This window comes from Orycteropus afer, unplaced genomic scaffold (assembly GCF_000298275.1).
Source record: "Orycteropus afer afer isolate SDZICR_OR568_19922 unplaced genomic scaffold, OryAfe1.0 scaffold00095, whole genome shotgun sequence".
Classification (NCBI taxonomy): domain Eukaryota; kingdom Metazoa; phylum Chordata; class Mammalia; order Tubulidentata; family Orycteropodidae; genus Orycteropus; species Orycteropus afer.
The window spans coordinates 1,342,882-1,361,037 of NW_006921682.1; the positions used below are offsets into that span (position 1 = coordinate 1,342,882).

Consider the following 18,156-nt stretch of genomic DNA (forward strand, 5'->3'; position numbering starts at 1 on the left):
TAGACCGACCGGCTGCTTAGAACGCAGTCATGTGATCCATCATGGGAACCACCACTCACAACTGGAGTCCAGCCAAGTTGACACATCTTCAACTATCACAACAGGTAACAACCATTTCCAACAAAAGGAATAGGATATTCATTCTCTCACTGGCCTTCAAGAGAGAGAGACAGAGAGAGAGATAAGGGAAAAATAAAAAGAGAGAGATGTCCATAGTGGTTAGAGGAAGTAACACCAAAGTGTTTTGCCTTGGTTTGCCCCTCCATTCAATGGCCTCTTCAAAATAGCAGTCTCAGTCTAGGAATCACAAACATAATAGGTTTCTCTATTACTCTTTATTTCTAAGCTTCCCAGCTCTGATAACCTACATCGTCACTCAGTCACAGACCTTTGGGCTTTATCTAGTAGATCATATGACCTCTGCCAGCTCCAGGCTCTCAGCCCATCAGAGTAACTCCCTTTTACTAACAACAAGGATCACTTTTGGTGGCTCTTTCAAGTTTAACTTTGAAAGTTCACTTTTCTTGTAGGTTTTGTAATCATTATACCACAAAGACAAGCTGTTTTTTTAGATTCAGTCTCCACATGCTGAAAGCAAAAGACTTCACAAGTTTGAGGTATGTCAGTTTGGGGTCACTTAGAAACCCAGCTTAACAAGATTGCTTCCCTCACTGTGTGAGCTATTTAATTTCTCTTAGCTCTATTCTGTTGCTGACTGATTGGCAGGCAGAATTGTTTCAAGGTTACTTGCCAGGAATTATATGTACTCATGTGCAATATGTTTGCTGGAAATCCCAAGAGTGAAATTATAAGAATTATGATTTTCAATCCAGAAAATATTTAAAATATTGCATACATTTATGTTGCTTTTTGTTGTTTGTTTTTGTGTAAATATGTGCAATTTAATTTAATTTAATTTTTGTTGTTGAGAATATACACAGCTAAAGATATACCAACTCAAACATTTCTACATGTACAGTTCAGTGGTATTAATTATATTCTTCCAGTTGTGCCACCATACTCACCCTCTTTTTCTGAGTTGTTCTTCCCCGATTAACATAAACTCACTGCCCACTAAGGTTCCTATCTAATCTTTGGAGTTGCTGTTGTCAATTTTATCACATAGAAACAGATTTTGAAAGAGTGCTGGGTTCAAGGTAGACATTCATTATTGGTTAAGATAAATTATTATTTGGTTTTAAGAAGATTTCAAGAGATATTTTTGGTTTAAAGTTTAAAGATTATCTCAGGGCAATAGTTTCAGTGGTTTATCCAACCTCTATGGCTCCAGAAACTCTGGAGCCCAGGAAAATTTGAATGTTCCATATTGTTATTATTTATTTACATCAGTCTTTTTTCTTATTCTTTTTCTTTAGCTGTGCTTTAAATATTAGAGTATTCTAAGGTCATATTGTCATGTTTCTCTTCTTGTCTTGACAAACTATCTGTGTACACATCCATATATTCCCATAACTTTAGATACCACAATGACTTGAAGACTCTAAATCACTATCTCCCACTAGATCTCTCCAGGGCTGTACCTACCAAGTCACCTGGATGTCATACACTTATCATGTCTCAAGTGAACCCCAAATTTACCATGTACAATGCACTTATCATCTTTGCACACTGCCCCAAACACTCCCCACACCAAACTCTAAGGCCTCTTTCCTGGCTTTTGTCACCATCTCACCTGCTTGTTCTCCTTTCCCTCCGATTGTGGTGAGAATCATTTTTGTTTAGTATATGTTTGTGAAGTTCTCTATGGTAAGTTCCTAGTGGTGCAGTAGTTAAACTTTCAGCTACTTATTAAAAAGTCAGCTTTCAACTATGTATTGTAAAGTCACCAGTTCAAACCCACCCCCAGTTCCATAGAAGAAAGATATGGCAGTCTGCTTCTGTAAAGATTTATGGTCTTGGAAACCCTACAAGGCAGTTCTACTCTGGACTACAGGGTCACTATGAGTTGGAATCGATTCAATGGCAATGGCTTTTAGTATATGGAAATTTAAACTTCCCTACCTATTACCCTATAGTTCTGGAAGATGAGTCCCTCAGGTTGAAAGACACTCAAAGTATGACTGGGGAAGAGCAGCCTCCTCAAAGTAGCCTCAACCTTAATGATGTGGGTGGAGTAAAGCTTTCCAGACCTCCATTTCCCAGTGTGGCATGACTCAAAATGGGAAGTAAAAGCTGCAAATATCCATTAATAATCAGAATATGGAATGCACAAAGTATGAATCTAGGAAAATTGGAAGTTGTCAAAGATGAAATGGAACACATAAAGATCAATATCCTAGACATCAGTGAGCTGAAATGGACTCGTTTTGGCCATTATGAATCAGACAATCTTATGATCTACTATGCCGGGAATGACAAATTGAAGATGAATGGTGTGGCATTCATCATCACAAACAATGTTTCAAGATCTATCCTGAAGTACAATGCTGTCAGTTGCAGGATAATATCCATACACCTACAAGGAAGACTGGTTAATCCCACTATTATTCAAATTTCTGCACCAACCACCAATGCCAAAGACGAGGAAATTGAAGACTTTTACCAACTTCTACAGTCTGAAATTGACCAAACATGCAATTAAGAGGAATTGATTACTACTGGAATATGAAAGATGGAAACCAAAAAGAACCACCAGTAGTTGAAAAATATGGCCTTTGTGATAGAAATAACACTGGAGAGCACATGATTGAATTTGCAAGACCAACAACTTATTTATTACAAATACCTTTTTTCAACAACATAAACAACAGCTATACACATGGATTTTACCAGATGGAATACATAGGAATCAGATTGACTACATCTGTGGAAAGAGACAATGGAGAAGCTCAATATCTTTAGACAAAACAAGGCCAGGAGCTGACTGTGGCACCCACCATCAACGGCTCATATGTAAATTCAAGTTGAAGTTGAAGACAATTGAAATAAGTCCATGAGAGCCAAAATATGACCTTGATTATATCCCACCTAAATTTAGAGACCATCTAAAGAATAGATTTGATTCATTGAATACAAATGACCAAAAACCAGAGGAATTATGGGATGACATCAAGAATATCATCCATGAAGAAAGCAAGAGGTCATTAAAAAGATAAGGAAAATAAAAGACTAAAATGGATGTCAGAAAAGACTCTAAATCTTGCCCTTGAATGGAGAGTAGCTAAAGCAAATAGAAGAAATGACAAGACAAAAGAGTTGCACAGAAGATTGCAAAGAACAGCTTGAGAAGACAAGGTCAATTTTTATAACAAATCTGCAAAGATCTGGAGATAGAACACCAAAATGGAAGAATATGCTTGACATTTCTCAGTGAAAAAAAATAAAAAATAAAAAAAATCAAGCCTTAAGTTGCAGGATTGAAAGATTCTATTGGCAAAAGATTGAATAATGCAGGAAACATCAAAAGAAGATGGAAGGAATACACAGTCACTGTACCAAAAAGAACTGGTCAATATTCATCCATTTCAGGTGGTGGCACATGATCAAGAACTGGTGAAATGAAAAGCTGCTGAAGGAACTGGTGAAAAAGAAGGCTCCAGGAATTGATGGAATTCCCATAGAGATGTAGTGCCATGCTGAAGGCACTTACTCATCTATGCCAAGAAATTTGGAAGACAGCTACCTAGGCAGCTGACTGGAAGAGATGCATATTTGTAGCCATTCCAAAGAAAGGTGATCCTTCAGAATGTGGAAATTATCAAGCAATATCATTAGTATCCTATACAAGTGTAATCTTGCTGAAGATAATTCAAAAATGGTTGCAGCAGGACATTGACAGGAAACTTCCAGAAATATAAGCTGGATTAGAAGAGGACATGGAACAAGAGATATAATTGCTGATGTTAGATGAACCTTGGTTGAAAGCAAAAAATACCAGAAAGATGTTTACTTGTGTTTCATTGACTATGCAAAAGCTTCCAACTGTGTGGTCATAACAACTTATGAGATCACTGAGAAGAAGGAATTCCAGAACGCTTAATTGTGATCATGAGGATCCTATACATAGACCAGGAGGCTGTTGTTTGAACAGAACAAGGGGATATGGCATGGTTTAAAATAAGAAAGGTAGTGTGTTAGGTTGTATCATTTCACCATACATATTCAATCTATATGCTGAGCTAGTAATCTGAGAAGCTGGACTGTATGAAGAAGAATGTGACATCAGGATTGGAGAAAGACTCAATAACAACTGCAATATGCAAATAACACAACCTTGCTTCCTGAAAGTGAAGATGGCTTGAAACACTTGCTCACGAAGATGAAAGACTATAGTCTGCAGTGTGGATTATACCTCAACAAAGAAAATGAAAATCCTCACAACTGGACCAATAAGCAGTATCACAATAAATGGAGAAAAGATTGACGTTGTCAAAGTTTTCAGATTACTCGACTCCACAATCAACACCACGGGAAACAGCAGTCAAGAAATCAGATGACATATTATACTGGGCAAACTGCTACCAAAGACCTCTTTAATGTCTAGAAAAGCAAAGATGTCTCTTGAAGACTAAGGTATGCCTAACATATATCATGGTGTTTTCAATCACCTCATATGCATGTGAAAGCTGCACAATGAATAAGGAAGACTGAAGAAGATTTGATGTTTTTGCGTTGTGGTCTTAGAGAAGAATACTAAAAGTACCATGAACTGCCACAAAACTAACAAATATGTCCTGAAATGGAGCTGGAATGCTTCTTGTAATTGAGAATGGCCAGATTTCATCTCATCTACTTTAGCAATGTTTTTAGAAGGAACCATTCCCTGGAGAAGGATATCATGCTTGGTAAAATGGAGGGTCAATGAAAAGGGAGAAGGCCGTCAACAAGAAGGATTGACACAGTGACTGCAACAATGGGCTCAGGTATAGCAAAGATTATGAGGCTGGCACCAGACAAGGCAGTGTTTTATTCTGTTGTCCATAGGGTTATTACGAGTTGGAGCTGACTCGACAGCACCTAAGAACAACAACAATATATTACCCTACCTTTCCCTTAAGTCTGTCATTTACACGTAAAAACATTTGAAACCTAGTGCATATTTCTCCATGTTCCCTTCTTCTGACTTAGTACATGGACACATACATTGAAACAATGACCTTATCTCAATCTGGGTCCCTGGATGACTATAATGACAAATCTTTCTGCCAAACTGCCTGAGCGAGAAGTAAACATTTGTTGTTTGAGCCTCTGTAATTGTAACTTGTGAGTTAGCCCACTATAACCTAATCTACCCTGACTTGTATATTTTTTTGGTTAATAACTGAAAATATTTAAAATTATTAAAAAAAAAAAAAAAAAAAAAGCCTCTTGCCATCAAGTTCACTCCTATTCATAGTGACCTTATAGGACAGAGTAGAACTGCCCCTATAGGGTTTTCAAGGCTGTGATTTTTTTAAAAAAAAGAAGACTGTCACATCTTTTTCCCATGGAGCAGCTGGTGAGTTTAAACCACTGACCTTTAATTAGCAGCCAAACATTTCATCACTATGCCACCAGGATTTCTTTTCTGGTTAATACCAAAAACACAAACCCACTGCCATAAGGTTGATTCTGCCTCATAATAACCCTATAGGACAAAGTAAAACTGTCCTACAGGGTTTTCAAGGTTATAAATCTTCATGATAGCTGACTACCCCATCTTCCTTCCTCAGAGAAGCTAGTGGGTTCAAAGCATTGACCTTTTGGTTAACATCTAAGTGTTTTAACTACTGCAACATCAGGGTTCCTTTCTGGTTAATAGGACCTACTTATCTAAGCCCTCAAACATCACTAACATTTTTCTTTCCTTTATTCTATATCTAGGTGGTCAATATGCCTTAATAATTCTCCTTTACCATTTTCCTTTGTATGGAAGATGGAGTGATCTACTCCTATAAAGATTTACAGCCTTGGAAACCTAATGGGGGTTGCTATGAGTGGAAATCGACCTGATGACAGTGAGTTTGGTTTTGTTTTTTGACCATTTGCCTTGAATCAGTTTTCTCCTTTCATTCTAACAGCTAACCACTATTCTTTTTGTAATTACTTTTTTTTTCAAAACTTCCTAAAGGAATAGCCTATGTCTCCTCAGTCCTACTCCTACCCAATACTCTTCACATGACAGCCAGATATTTGAAAAGAAAAATCGGACTTGTTTACTCATTTAAAAATATTATAAAATCTTTATTTAGGGTCTTTTTGTATGATGATAAATTTAGGGTCCATTGTGACGATAAACTCTTTGAATATATTAACATTTGTTTTGTGTACAAGACATGATGATCTCAGAAACCAAAGCATTCGAATAGTGTGTCCAAAATACAAGAAACTCCATTAAAGAACTCTTTGCATATCAGTGCTTTGTGAGATGAGACTATCTATCCCTAGTATACATTTCTGTCAAGAGAGGGGCTGAGTGAGGAGGAGAGGCAAAGGGAAAGTAGGACAAGTAGACTCCAAGACAGAAAGCAACATATTTTCTCAACTCTCTAAGTATCTAGAACTTATGATACTTTATTTTCCAGAGGAAGTCTAAAATCAATGCCTAAACCTAACTAGAAGCTAACTGTTTTCCTCATCACTTTTCCACCCCTGTAGTTAACTACTTACTGTGAAAACAACAGGCCAATGTTATTATCCCTGGTTTTAGAAAAAGAAAATTTAGCTTTTAAAAAATGAATCAGAGAATGACCATTTAACTAGACCAATTCTGTACATTTGTAGCCCAGCAAGACCACTTCCCAGGAATCTTGATTAACAGCTAATTTCTCCTGACACAAGGACTGACTCCTGCTGTTTGCCATTCATTTTGGTGTATACTTGTAAGTTTTGTGGACAGGGCTGCCAAAAAATAATGTTACTAAGCATTATTTTTTTAGCTCTCGTTTATATATAAGATAATTTCTCTAGGGAAGTCCATGATATATTTGGAAGAAAGAATATGACTGGTGGCTCCATTCTCTTTAGCTACTAAGCCCCAGGGCTCTTATCTGGAGCTGTATATAAACTTCCATGTTTAAATCTAGAGGGCAATTTCTAATGTGTAGTGCCTATGGGATCTACTGACTTTAGTCTCAACTTATATATAAATAATCAAGTGATATGCAAGAAAAGGAAATTAGTTCTTGTATATTCGCTACAAAATTTACTGAAATTGGTGAGTTTATTTTTTCCTTAGGAAAAATAATAATAATAATAAAGTTAATAATTAGCTTTTTGTTGTTCTAAGGTAAATTCTCACAAGATCAAAAGCACTTAGGCACTTTAAGATTGCTTTCAGCCCCATAATCTAATTTTTGAATACTTATGTGACCATTTTAAATAATCTCTAAAATTAGTGGCTCTTGGGACTTTACAGGTACACTTTTTGCAGACAGAATATTTTAAGAGGCATAAATTAAAAACATAGAACTGTCTGCTGAAAAATGTCCTTAAGACAAAATATGTTTTCTTTTTTTTTCCTCCATTGCTTCTCTACTTCACTACCTCAACATCTTCTCTCTACCTTTCTTACCCAATCCCCTTCCCTGAAAAAGGCCGTATGCCCTAGTATGGAAGAGAAAGTGATGAGGGAGGGCAAGAATGCAAATGATTATTACCAATGTCCTTTGGGTGGGGGCCAGTGAGGAGAACCTCTGGAGAGTGGTCCTCAGTAGTGCCTAGTTCTTCACCAATAAGCACAATGAAATGGAGGCTTCCTTGAAGTTAGGTGATATGGTGTCTGGGAAATGCAGCTGTTGGGGTCTAAGACTCCTAGTAGTGCATGGAGTCTTATTAGCTCTTCTTTTAGTCATATGAAACCCACTGGGTTTCCAAAGCTGAAAATCTTTACAGAACCAGACTACCCCATCTTCTTTTAACAGAGCACTGCTGGGTTTGAACCACTAACCTTTTGGTTAGCAGGCAAATGCCTTAGCCACTACACTACCTGTTGTTGTCGTTGTTGTTGTTAGGTGCCATCTAGTCATCTCTGACTCATAGTGACCCTATGTACAACAGAATGAAACACTCCCCGGTCCGGTGCTACCCTCACAATCCCTACTATAACTGAGCCCATGATTGCAGCCACTGTGTCAATCCATCTTGTTTAGGGCCTTCCCCTCCTTCATCAACCCTCCACCTTATAAAGCATGACATCCTTCTCCATAGAATGGTCCCTTCTGACAATATGACCAAAGTAGATGAGATGAAGTCTGGCCATTCTCACTTCCAAGGAGCATTCCGGCTGCACTTCCTCCAAAACAGACTTGGTAGATCTTTTAGCAGTCCATGGCACTTCCAGCATTCTTTGCCAGCACCACAACTCAAAAGCATCAACTTTTCTTTGGTCTTCTTTATTCATTGTCTAGCTCCCACATGTATATGAGGTGATTGAAAATAGCATGGCTTGTGTCAGGCTCACCTTAGTCCTCAAGCAGATATCTTTGCTCTTCAGCACTTGAAAGAGGTCCTTTGCAGCTGATTTGCCCAGTGCTATACATCGTCTGAGGAGCTCTGGTAGCATAGTGCCTAAGGCACTTGACTGCTAACCAGAAGGCTGGCGGTTCAAACCCACCAGCCACTCCTCAGAAGGAAGATGGGGAAATCTACTTCCATAGTGATACTGCCTTGGAAACCCAAGGAGGGGTCGCTATGAGTCAGGTCTGACTCGATAGCACATAACAACAACAACAACATACATCATCTGATGTCCTGACTACACTGCCTGAGCTCCTAAATAATCACTAGTGGTAGGAATAAAGTGATTTCCTTTACCAATGCTCTTCTATGTCTTTCTTAACACACCCATGCACTTTTTAGGTTTTGGGGATTTGGTTGGGTATGGGTGGGTGACAAGAAACCCTGAAAAGCAAATAGAGAAATATCAATAAAAAAGGAAGAGAAGCAAACCGAAAGATGGTGGTCCAGAATTATTGGAATAGACTCAGATTTGAGGAAGTGAATTTCTAGCTTCCAAAAGAAAAAAAAAGAATGCAGTTACTGCTCCTCTCAAATATGTGCAATGTACATAGTTACTCTAATTATATAAGCATTTTTACAGGCTTTTTGACATCTTAAGAACTTACGAAGCTGGAATGCTCTTATGAGTCAAAAGTAGTAAATAGCATTTCAGGACTCCAGTCCTTACTCTGTCATGAGGTACATATGGCCTTTCTAAGATTCCCTGTGTATAACACCTACCCCAAGAAGTAGGATCTCTGGTCATATAGTGGTTGAAACACTTGGCTAACCCAGAGGTTGGAGGTTCAAACTCATCAGTTACTCTGTGAGGGAAAGATGAGGCAGTCTGTTTCTGTAAAGATTTCTAGCCTCAGAAACCCCATGGGGGCAGTTCTACTCTTTGCTATATAGTTACTATGAGTCAGAATAGACTTAATGACAGTAGGTTTTGGCTTTTTGTTTTATCTCAAGAAGTAGAAAGATATTTGCATTTTTCTTTCTCAGGAAATCTAAAAAGTAAGACAATGTTTTGAACAAAGCTTTAACATCACTGTTATATCAATGACTTACTCCAAATTCCCTACAGCCATGAAATTATTCAACTTATTTTGTGATCATCTCAAGAGAACTTATCACATTCAAAACCTTTGCCCCTGAAGAGCTTTTCTGTTGAAGTGGGCTCTGTCAATTACATACTTTTTCTCTTGTAAGGCAATTTCTTTGTAGGGAAAAAGAATGGCAATGAGAAAGGCTCTTAGTTTTGGTTTGGGGGAGTATATTTCAGGGTTTTTGAGTAATTACATTTATAACCTAAAATAAAAATGGAGGGGTATAGACTAGGCAGGAAATCAAATAAATACATGATGAACATAAGACAGAAAATGTAGTGAACTTCATTAACAAAGATCAAAGACAGCCATCTTTCTTCGTGTGGAACACTTTAAAAATAAGCTTTGCAATGTTTCACAAAAGTCAGTAAACAGGGATTTACAGATAGAAATGACCTCATCACTCATCAAATTTGAGATAAGGCCCAAGCTTAGGAGGTTATGCTGGTGTAGGTGGTCAGAAAACTACTCTGGAAGAAACTGCTGTAGACTTTTGGCTGCTTTTGATTAGTTTTACTTTCCATTTTCTATTCAGGTATTGGCCACAGGTAGGGTGCTGCTATAAGAAACCTGTCAGTCTGGTGTGTGACTAAGAAAAATAAGGACCATTTGGGATTTATTAATGCTGATTTCCTGTTGGACAGGAGAGTCAGAAGGAAGTGTCAAGTCATGTTTGTGTCTGTTTCATGACTAGATAAATGTATGTTATTCTCTATTTACAGAAAACGGCACTTGGCCTGCTCTTGTGATGCTAAAATGGATAAGGATGAATGGTGCAGACAGTTCTGTCAACAGTACTTTAAGCTGTCTAAACGATTTCTGCAAATTCTCACCTACAATGGACAAGGTCAAAAACATCAAGGAGGTGCCATCTCATTAAGACTGAAATGCACCTGGCTGTAAGCCCCACACAACTATCCTGGGTGCTAAAATTAGTTCTATAGATGCCTGAGTACTCCATCTTTCCATCTCACATTTGGTCTCATTAAGCATAGAGGACAGTTAATAAAGGAAGAAAAATTAGTCTAACTAAATTAATTGAGCTCTAGTAAAAGGAAGGGTGAACATTGCCATTCAGTCTCTTTCAGAAAGAACAATAGGGCTTTTATTACCCATAATACTGAATTCCTGCATTCTTATTTAATTCTTTCTTAGGCTTCAGGTGCACTGTACCCATAGAAAGAAAGCTCATGAGTATTTTTGCTTCAATTCCTTTAAGAGAGAAGAGTGCCACATATACCTAATAAAAGAAAACAAACACACAAGCACAAATACACAAAAAATCAACCACATGAATAAAATCCAGATAACCAACGGTTCGTGAAATGCTATTAGTGACTTTTCCACCATGCCTTTCTCTGTAGTGATATGTTGTCAAGCAGTTGCATTAATATGATTATGAGACCCAGAAAAAAACACCCAATACTCTCTGTATTGTACTGTTGTCAGAAGAATAGTTTATCCTCATGTTTCACTGATAAAAAGAATAAGCCAGACTTTAAAATTGTAAAAGACAGAGATCATCTAGTTCATCTCTTTCTCGGGGGGGAAAAATGTGTGATACACTGAGGTTCAGTGATTACCCAAGCAACCTTTTGGGTCATGGCCAGCTACATGGCAGCACTACGTCTCCTGAAGGCTATGGTACTACTACTCTTTCCACTGGACCACAGTGCTGTTAGCCATATTAGCAGGAGTCTCTACCATTCCTCTTGAATACAAAAATAACATATTTTTCTAAAAGCATAGTTTCCATACTTGAGTAGGCACAAGACTCACCTAGGGTCTTTAATAAATATGTAGATTCTTGAGACATCCCCAAATATTCTGATTTAGTGGTGATGGCCAAGTTTCTGCCATTTAATAAATCTATGAATGGTCATTACACAGCTCAATCCAGCATATTAACCACTTTAAGAAGCATAGTTCTATATTACTGATTATAATGGTCATGAATAGTTAAAAATAAAGTTTTTGTTTTTTTTTTTTTAATTCACAAATGGCAATTAAATAACCTCTCTGTTTTGCCTCACTACCTGGGTAAACAAAATTTGTATCTCCTCAATGAAATCTGCAATTAGAAGATTACAAAAGACTTCTAATCCTTCTGCCCCTCCTTTCTTCTAAACTCTGTGCAATCTACTCATCTTTGATCTTTTTCAAGCAGAGATTCCCATGCTAAAACTAGATTTTATTATTGTCGTTATTGTCAAGTCAGTCCAGACTCATGACAGCCTCATGTGTGCAGAGTAGAACTGCTCCATAGGGTTTTCAAGGCTGTGACTTTCTGAAGCAGACTGCGAAACATTTCTCCCATGGTACCTCTGCATGAGTTTGAACCACCAAACTTTCAGTTATTCATCTAGTGCTTAACTATTTGACTTCTAATTGATGCATAGAGACTATAATACTTGGATGCAAAGCTTCAGGAAGTAGGAGAGATAAGACACCATTTTCTCTTATGACACCTAACAATCTTAGCTTTGTAATGGAGCAATAACAAATGCATGGAAATCCACAGAAGGAAGAAAACTCTCAGCTCAAGGGAACAAAGCAAAGCACTTAATAGCCACAGTGCTGAGTTGAGAATTGGAGAAAAGTCAAGAAGGCTAAAAGAGAAGTAGCATTTATTGAAAGCATACCATGTGCCAGGTATTTTATTTACATAAAATAAAAAACATCTCATTGCCATCGAATTGATTACAACTCATAGTAACCCCAATTTGTGTTTCTGAGGCTCTAAATCTTTACAGAAGTAGATTGCCCCATCTCCTTTCTGCAGAGCAGTTGATGGGTTTGAACAGCTGACCTTCAAGTTAGCAGCCAAATGCCTTACCCACTATACCACCAGGGCTTCTTATTTACATAATAGAGAAGAAGAAGAAATATAAAGATGGTTGCAATATTCCTCTGGGAATAAAGGATAGATCTTTGATGAACAATTTAGGTGGTGTGAAAATAAGTCATTTGTATATTTCCAAGATAGGCTAGGGAGGAGCTGTCAAGAAAAACTCTGAAAGATTTTGAAACAGAAAAATAAAAATCTGAAATCTTGTCTAGCACACCCTTCCAGGTTATCTCTTTCATTGTTGTTGAGCTCTTTTTTAACTCTACAGACATACCAACGATCAGGAATATCATGCCAGATAGGTTGACATTTCATTCTTTTACATATAATATCATCATGAGTTGGAGTCAACTTAATGGCAAGTAGAAACAACAAAGATACAAAATACTTTTGGCAATGTAGATGGTTCTTATCCATAGAGGAGGCACACTTGCTTATCACCCTATAAATAGTGACCACTTTTGCCAGTTTTTCAAGTAAATTTATTCAGCATTTCCAAAGACTAGACATATGTATATAGTCCCCTATGTATTGCAAATGGTTAAGAGCTGAGCTACTTGACTGAGGTATTAAATACTTGCCAGCAGTCATTTAAGATACAACTATTGTATCCCTGTTCAAAGCAAAGAAGAGTGTAGAAATCAAAGGTACGTGGAAACAATTAGCTCTAAGGACCAATACATCACACAAATCTCAGCCTCCTTGATGCTAAAACCAGAAGAACTAGATGAAACCTGGCTACCACTAGTGACTACTCTGAAAGGGACAACATTAGAAGTTCCTGGATAGAGTAAGAGAAAAATGTGGAACAAAACCCAAAATTATAAAAAATGACCAAGGTGACTGGTTGAATAGAGACTGGTGGAACCCTGGTGTGGTGGTGATGTTTGTGTGTCAATTTGGCTGGGCCTGGTTAAGTGGCTGGGCAGCTGGTGGTAGTTATTCCCCATGATGAGACTGTCAATCTACCAACCATGGTAGGATCTACCACAAGCAGCTGGGTAGCTGCCTTTGGGAATGTGGTCTGCTTCCCGTATTTAAGGAGAAGCCTTGGTAATGGTCTCTAGCCTATGGCACACTTGGACCTGCATGTGGCCATGTCATTGCTCAGCAGCCTGCTATATTCTGCCGACCTGCATGTAGCCATGTTGTTGCTCAGCAGCCTGCTATGCTGTGCCAACCTTGGAATTTACAATGGACTTAAGTTAATGGCCTGCCGTGTGGTTTGGTTACATGGGGACTGTGCCTTTTTACTTGTCAGCCTTGGGGCTTCTTAGCCTCAGCAGCCAGCAACTGTCTGAGTGAAGAAATGCCTCTAGCTTCAGTGAACCAGGAGCTGGAAGCAGAGCTGGACCCCAAGGTTGAAGGGCTTTCACTCAGCCCCTAGAGACTGGCACTTTGAACTTGGACTTAAAGCCTCCAAATTGTAAGAAACTCTTGTTTATTAAGGCCATCCCATTTGTGGTATATGTCTTGTCAGAGCAGCACTAGGTAACCAGAACACCTGGAGACTATGGCCCTTGGTCACCCTTCAGGCCTAGAACTGAGCTCACTACTATAGCTGAAATTTCAGTCACATAATAGATAGGTCTACAGGGTGAACAATAACTCTAGAAAGGTATACATTCCTTAGAGCAATCAGCCACTCGGGATCCAAAGGACAGCATTGGCCAAAAATCAAAGTTCGGAAGGGAGAAAAGGTTAGGACAGAAAGAGGAATGAAAATGAAAATCACATGGAGGATGTGGGAAGAGTGATGTTACATTGAGGGAATTGCAATCAATGACATGAAACAAAATGTATGTGAATTGTTCAACAGAAAACTGATTTGCTCTGTAAACGTTCAGCCAAATCACAATAAAAAGTTAAAAACGAAAAACTCAGCTATTGACCAAAAACTGACTGTTCAAATCCACCCAGAGGTGCCTCAGGAGAAAGTTCTGGCCCTCTGATTCTGAAAGATCACAGTCATTGAAAACTGTTGTAGTACAGTTCCACTCTGCACACATGGGGTCATAAGTCAGAACCAATTCGATAACAACTAGGTGTGGAGATAAATGTACAATTATTTGAATGCTTCCTCTGAACCAATTATAACACCTTATTGGTTCCCTCATTGAATAATGAATTAAATAAAATTTTTAAAAAATTCACATATTCATTTTATTTCTTCAAAACTCGTGGCTTTACCTTTTAAAATACATATTTAATAAAGCGAAAAAAATACTTTTTTTCTCAATAATAAAATTTAGCTTCTCAAAGCTGGCGGGAACTGAAGGTGGTTTCCTCTCGGCGGAGCTGCAGAGACCTCCGCCCCAAACGGCTGTCCATCCACGGATCTCTCCACTCCTACCCGTGAAACCTCCGGCCTCATAGGCCTCTCGGATCTGTTATCCTAGGGTGAGGTGCCATCAGGACTGGGGAGGGTAGTTACCGCTGAAAAACTGCAGTAGCGATCAAGGTAATAGAGGTACTGACACCCGACGCTCAGAAACTGCTACACCAGCTGAATACCCTATTGTAACAGCAGTCTTGTTGTCAACCAAAGGTCTTCGGCTTGAGACTAATTGAGTCTACTCATGATGTTGTTGTTGTTGTTATGTGCCGTCGAGTCGGCCCCGACTCATAGCGACCCCTCCTTGGGTTTCCGAGGCAGTATCACTACGGAAGTAGGATTGCCCAGCCTTCCTTCTGAGGAGTGGCTGGTGGGTTTGAACCGCCAGCCTTCTGGTTAGCAGTCAAGTGCTTTAGCCACTATGCTACCAGAGCTCCTCTACTCATGATAATAGCCTCAAATAACGGCAAGGCTACGGAACTTTGAAATAAAAAATCTTCTTAGTCTAATTCAGTTGTTTGGCTTTGACACGGAAACATTTTCTCTAGCTGTGAATTTATTGGACAGGTTTCTATCCAAAATGAAGATGCAGCCCAAGTACCTTGGGTGTGTTAGACTGAGCTGCTTTATTTGGCTGTAAAATCAATACAAGAAGAGAGGAATGTGCCATTGGCAAATGACTTGATCGGAATAAGCCAGTATAGGTTCACAGTTTCAGACTTGAGGAGAACAGAAAAGATTGTATTGGAGAAGGTGTGTTGGAAAGTCAAATCTACTACTGTCTTTCAGTTTCTGCAACTCTATTATTCACTCATTCAAGAGAACTTGCCGTTTCAAAGGAGAAACAGCCTTAATTTTTAAAGACTAGAAGCTCAACTTAAGGCATGCTACTGCAGGATCATATTTTCTAAAGCAAAGCCTTCTCTGTTTTGTCATTATCTATCATTGCATTGGAGATCCAAGCACAGAAGTGCACAATTAACAGAGGGAGTAGAATGTCTTCAGAAACATTCCAGGATAAATGGCAGAGAGTTGACCTTTTGGCAAGAGCTTGTATCCAAGTGCTTAACTGAATATTCATCAAACAAGTGCTGCAAACCAAACATCCGAAAGTTGAAATGGATTTTTTCTGGGTGAACAGCAAGGCAACTGAAGCATAGTTACTACAGGATAACCCACCTTCCAACAATTCCTGAAACGGTTCCTTAATTGGATTCTTACAGCAACAAAAACTCTTCTCTGAAGCCTTTCTCTACAACCCTAAGCTATGGAGTCCATACTGTTATAATGGATTCCAGCTGGGAAACCTCAAAAGATGGTATCTAAATTAGTGTTGGTGTTCTCAGGGAAAACTGCTTACTTAACATGATGCTATAGTGGAATTATACTGAGATTTGAGTTCATCTGTGAAGCATACAAATCAAAGCTAAGAACAAAAATATGAAACTTTAATAAGCCAGGTGAGGTAAACTGTGAATCTTCATTTCTAACGTTGATCTAGATTTCTATATTGGATCAGTGTATTTGGGTTATAGTGAAGTGGTAACCTACTAAATTTAAACTAAACCATCTTAAACTGTGAGACTTACATCAAACTCAATATTTTACACATGCCCTTTTAAGACACAACAGGGATTATTATTCTAGGCAATACAAATGGTTTCCTGGCACCCATAATGCAAACAATATATAATCCAGTTAATGTGGGCTTCATTGCTAACTGGCAATTACATTTACATTTGAGGGCATTTTATATAAAACAAAAATATGTTAAGCTGGTAAGTTTGACATACTCATTAAATTATCTTTGATATTATTTTTAAAAATCAACAGATATTTGTATCCACGATAATAACAATTTTATACAGAATCTACTGCCTCAATCTGATCTAATTTAGAAAATTAGTTTCTCTTGTATTAGTAACTCAAAATAAATTATCACTGAAAACTTGCTTTAGTCCATTAGAGCAAATTCAGTTTAGATTTAACACTCCAGAAGTTTTTATTAAGGATTGTTTTATAAAACTGCCATAGACTCTAATTTAGAACTTTGTTTAAAAGAAAAAGTGTATACTTTTATTAAGTGCCCCTACTGTACCAAAATAAAGTCTTAAGAAAAGTAAGTTAGGACCTTATAATAAGGTAGGAAGGTGAGGTAATTTTCCATATAAATCAGTGAATGTAAGATCTATGTTGAGCATAAACTGTTTCTCAGTGCATTGTGTGGCCTGAGACCATGCAGAACGGTTACAGCTGATTCAAATTTACTTTGACATCATGTTATAGATAAATATGCACAGAAAAATAAGCCAAAGAACCACAAAATACTTTATATTTAACTTTGGTAAACTGTTTTGTGGATAACTTTTCAGTTTTCCCAAATAGCTGATACATTTCAGTATTTTGAATACATCGGTGTTAATTCTGATTTGGCAGAAGTAATTTAACTACCATTATGTTTTAGTATTAAGGGATATACCTCTTAATAAAGTTACTGAAATGCAAAAAAAGAATTAAAAATAATGAAAGGAAAAAAATTTAAAAGAAAATTTCTTGAATTAGACTGAAAAAAGGGAAAAGGAGAACAGACTTGTGGGAGTAAGGATCTTCAAGCAGATGACAAGAAGATAAAGTTTTATTTGGAGGAAGTACCAGTTAAATGCTCTGATGCAGGGCTAACTTGTGGACTTTCACATTGGGATAAATAATATTCATTAATAATGTTTTTTGTTTGTTTGGCTGTGCTTTTTTTCCCTCCCATTACTCCCAAACTTTTAATAGATTCTCTTATTCAGAGTGTGTAATTTTTTGCCTAAGGCATTTGACTGCTAACCCGAAGGCTGGAGGTTCAAACCCACCAGCCACTCCTTGGAAGGAAGATTCGGCAATCTACTTCCATAGTGATACTGCCTCATAAACCCAAGGAGAGGTTGCTATGAGTCGGGACCAACTTGATGGCAGTGAGTTTGGTTTGGTTTTGGTTTAATCAGTGCAACAAGGAAAAGAACAAGCAAGAGAAGACAGTGATAAGGTTGGCAAAGCAATAGAACCAGGGTTTAATGTCAGAAGGGCCTAGGTAAACAAAAGAATTTTCTAAATCCTGAAAAATATTAGGCAGAAGCTAGGCTAATCAGTGTATGATAGATAGGTGATCCAGCCAATCTTTATTGATGTGAAATTTTAAAAGATGAATTCATACTAGCTGAATGACCATATCCTAAGGGCTTGACATCCTTGTATTATAGTCTCCATCTATCTTAAAGCAGCCACTCAAGATAGGTCTTCACTGCTGCTTCCATTGGCGTTGATAGTGGAACCAAGTAACATGAAATCTTTGACAATTTCAATCTTCTCTCCATTTATCATAATATTGCTTATTGGTCCAGTTGTGATGATTTTCATTTTCTTTATAATGAGGTAATCCA

General features: G+C 37.9%; 1 pseudogene; it reads left to right on the forward strand.

Moving 5' to 3' along the window:
- LOC103198525 overlaps positions 1-15,940 on the forward strand; it is a 33,331-nt pseudogene extending 17,391 nt beyond the window's left edge.
- Positions 15,941-18,156: the final 2,216 nt, after the last annotated feature.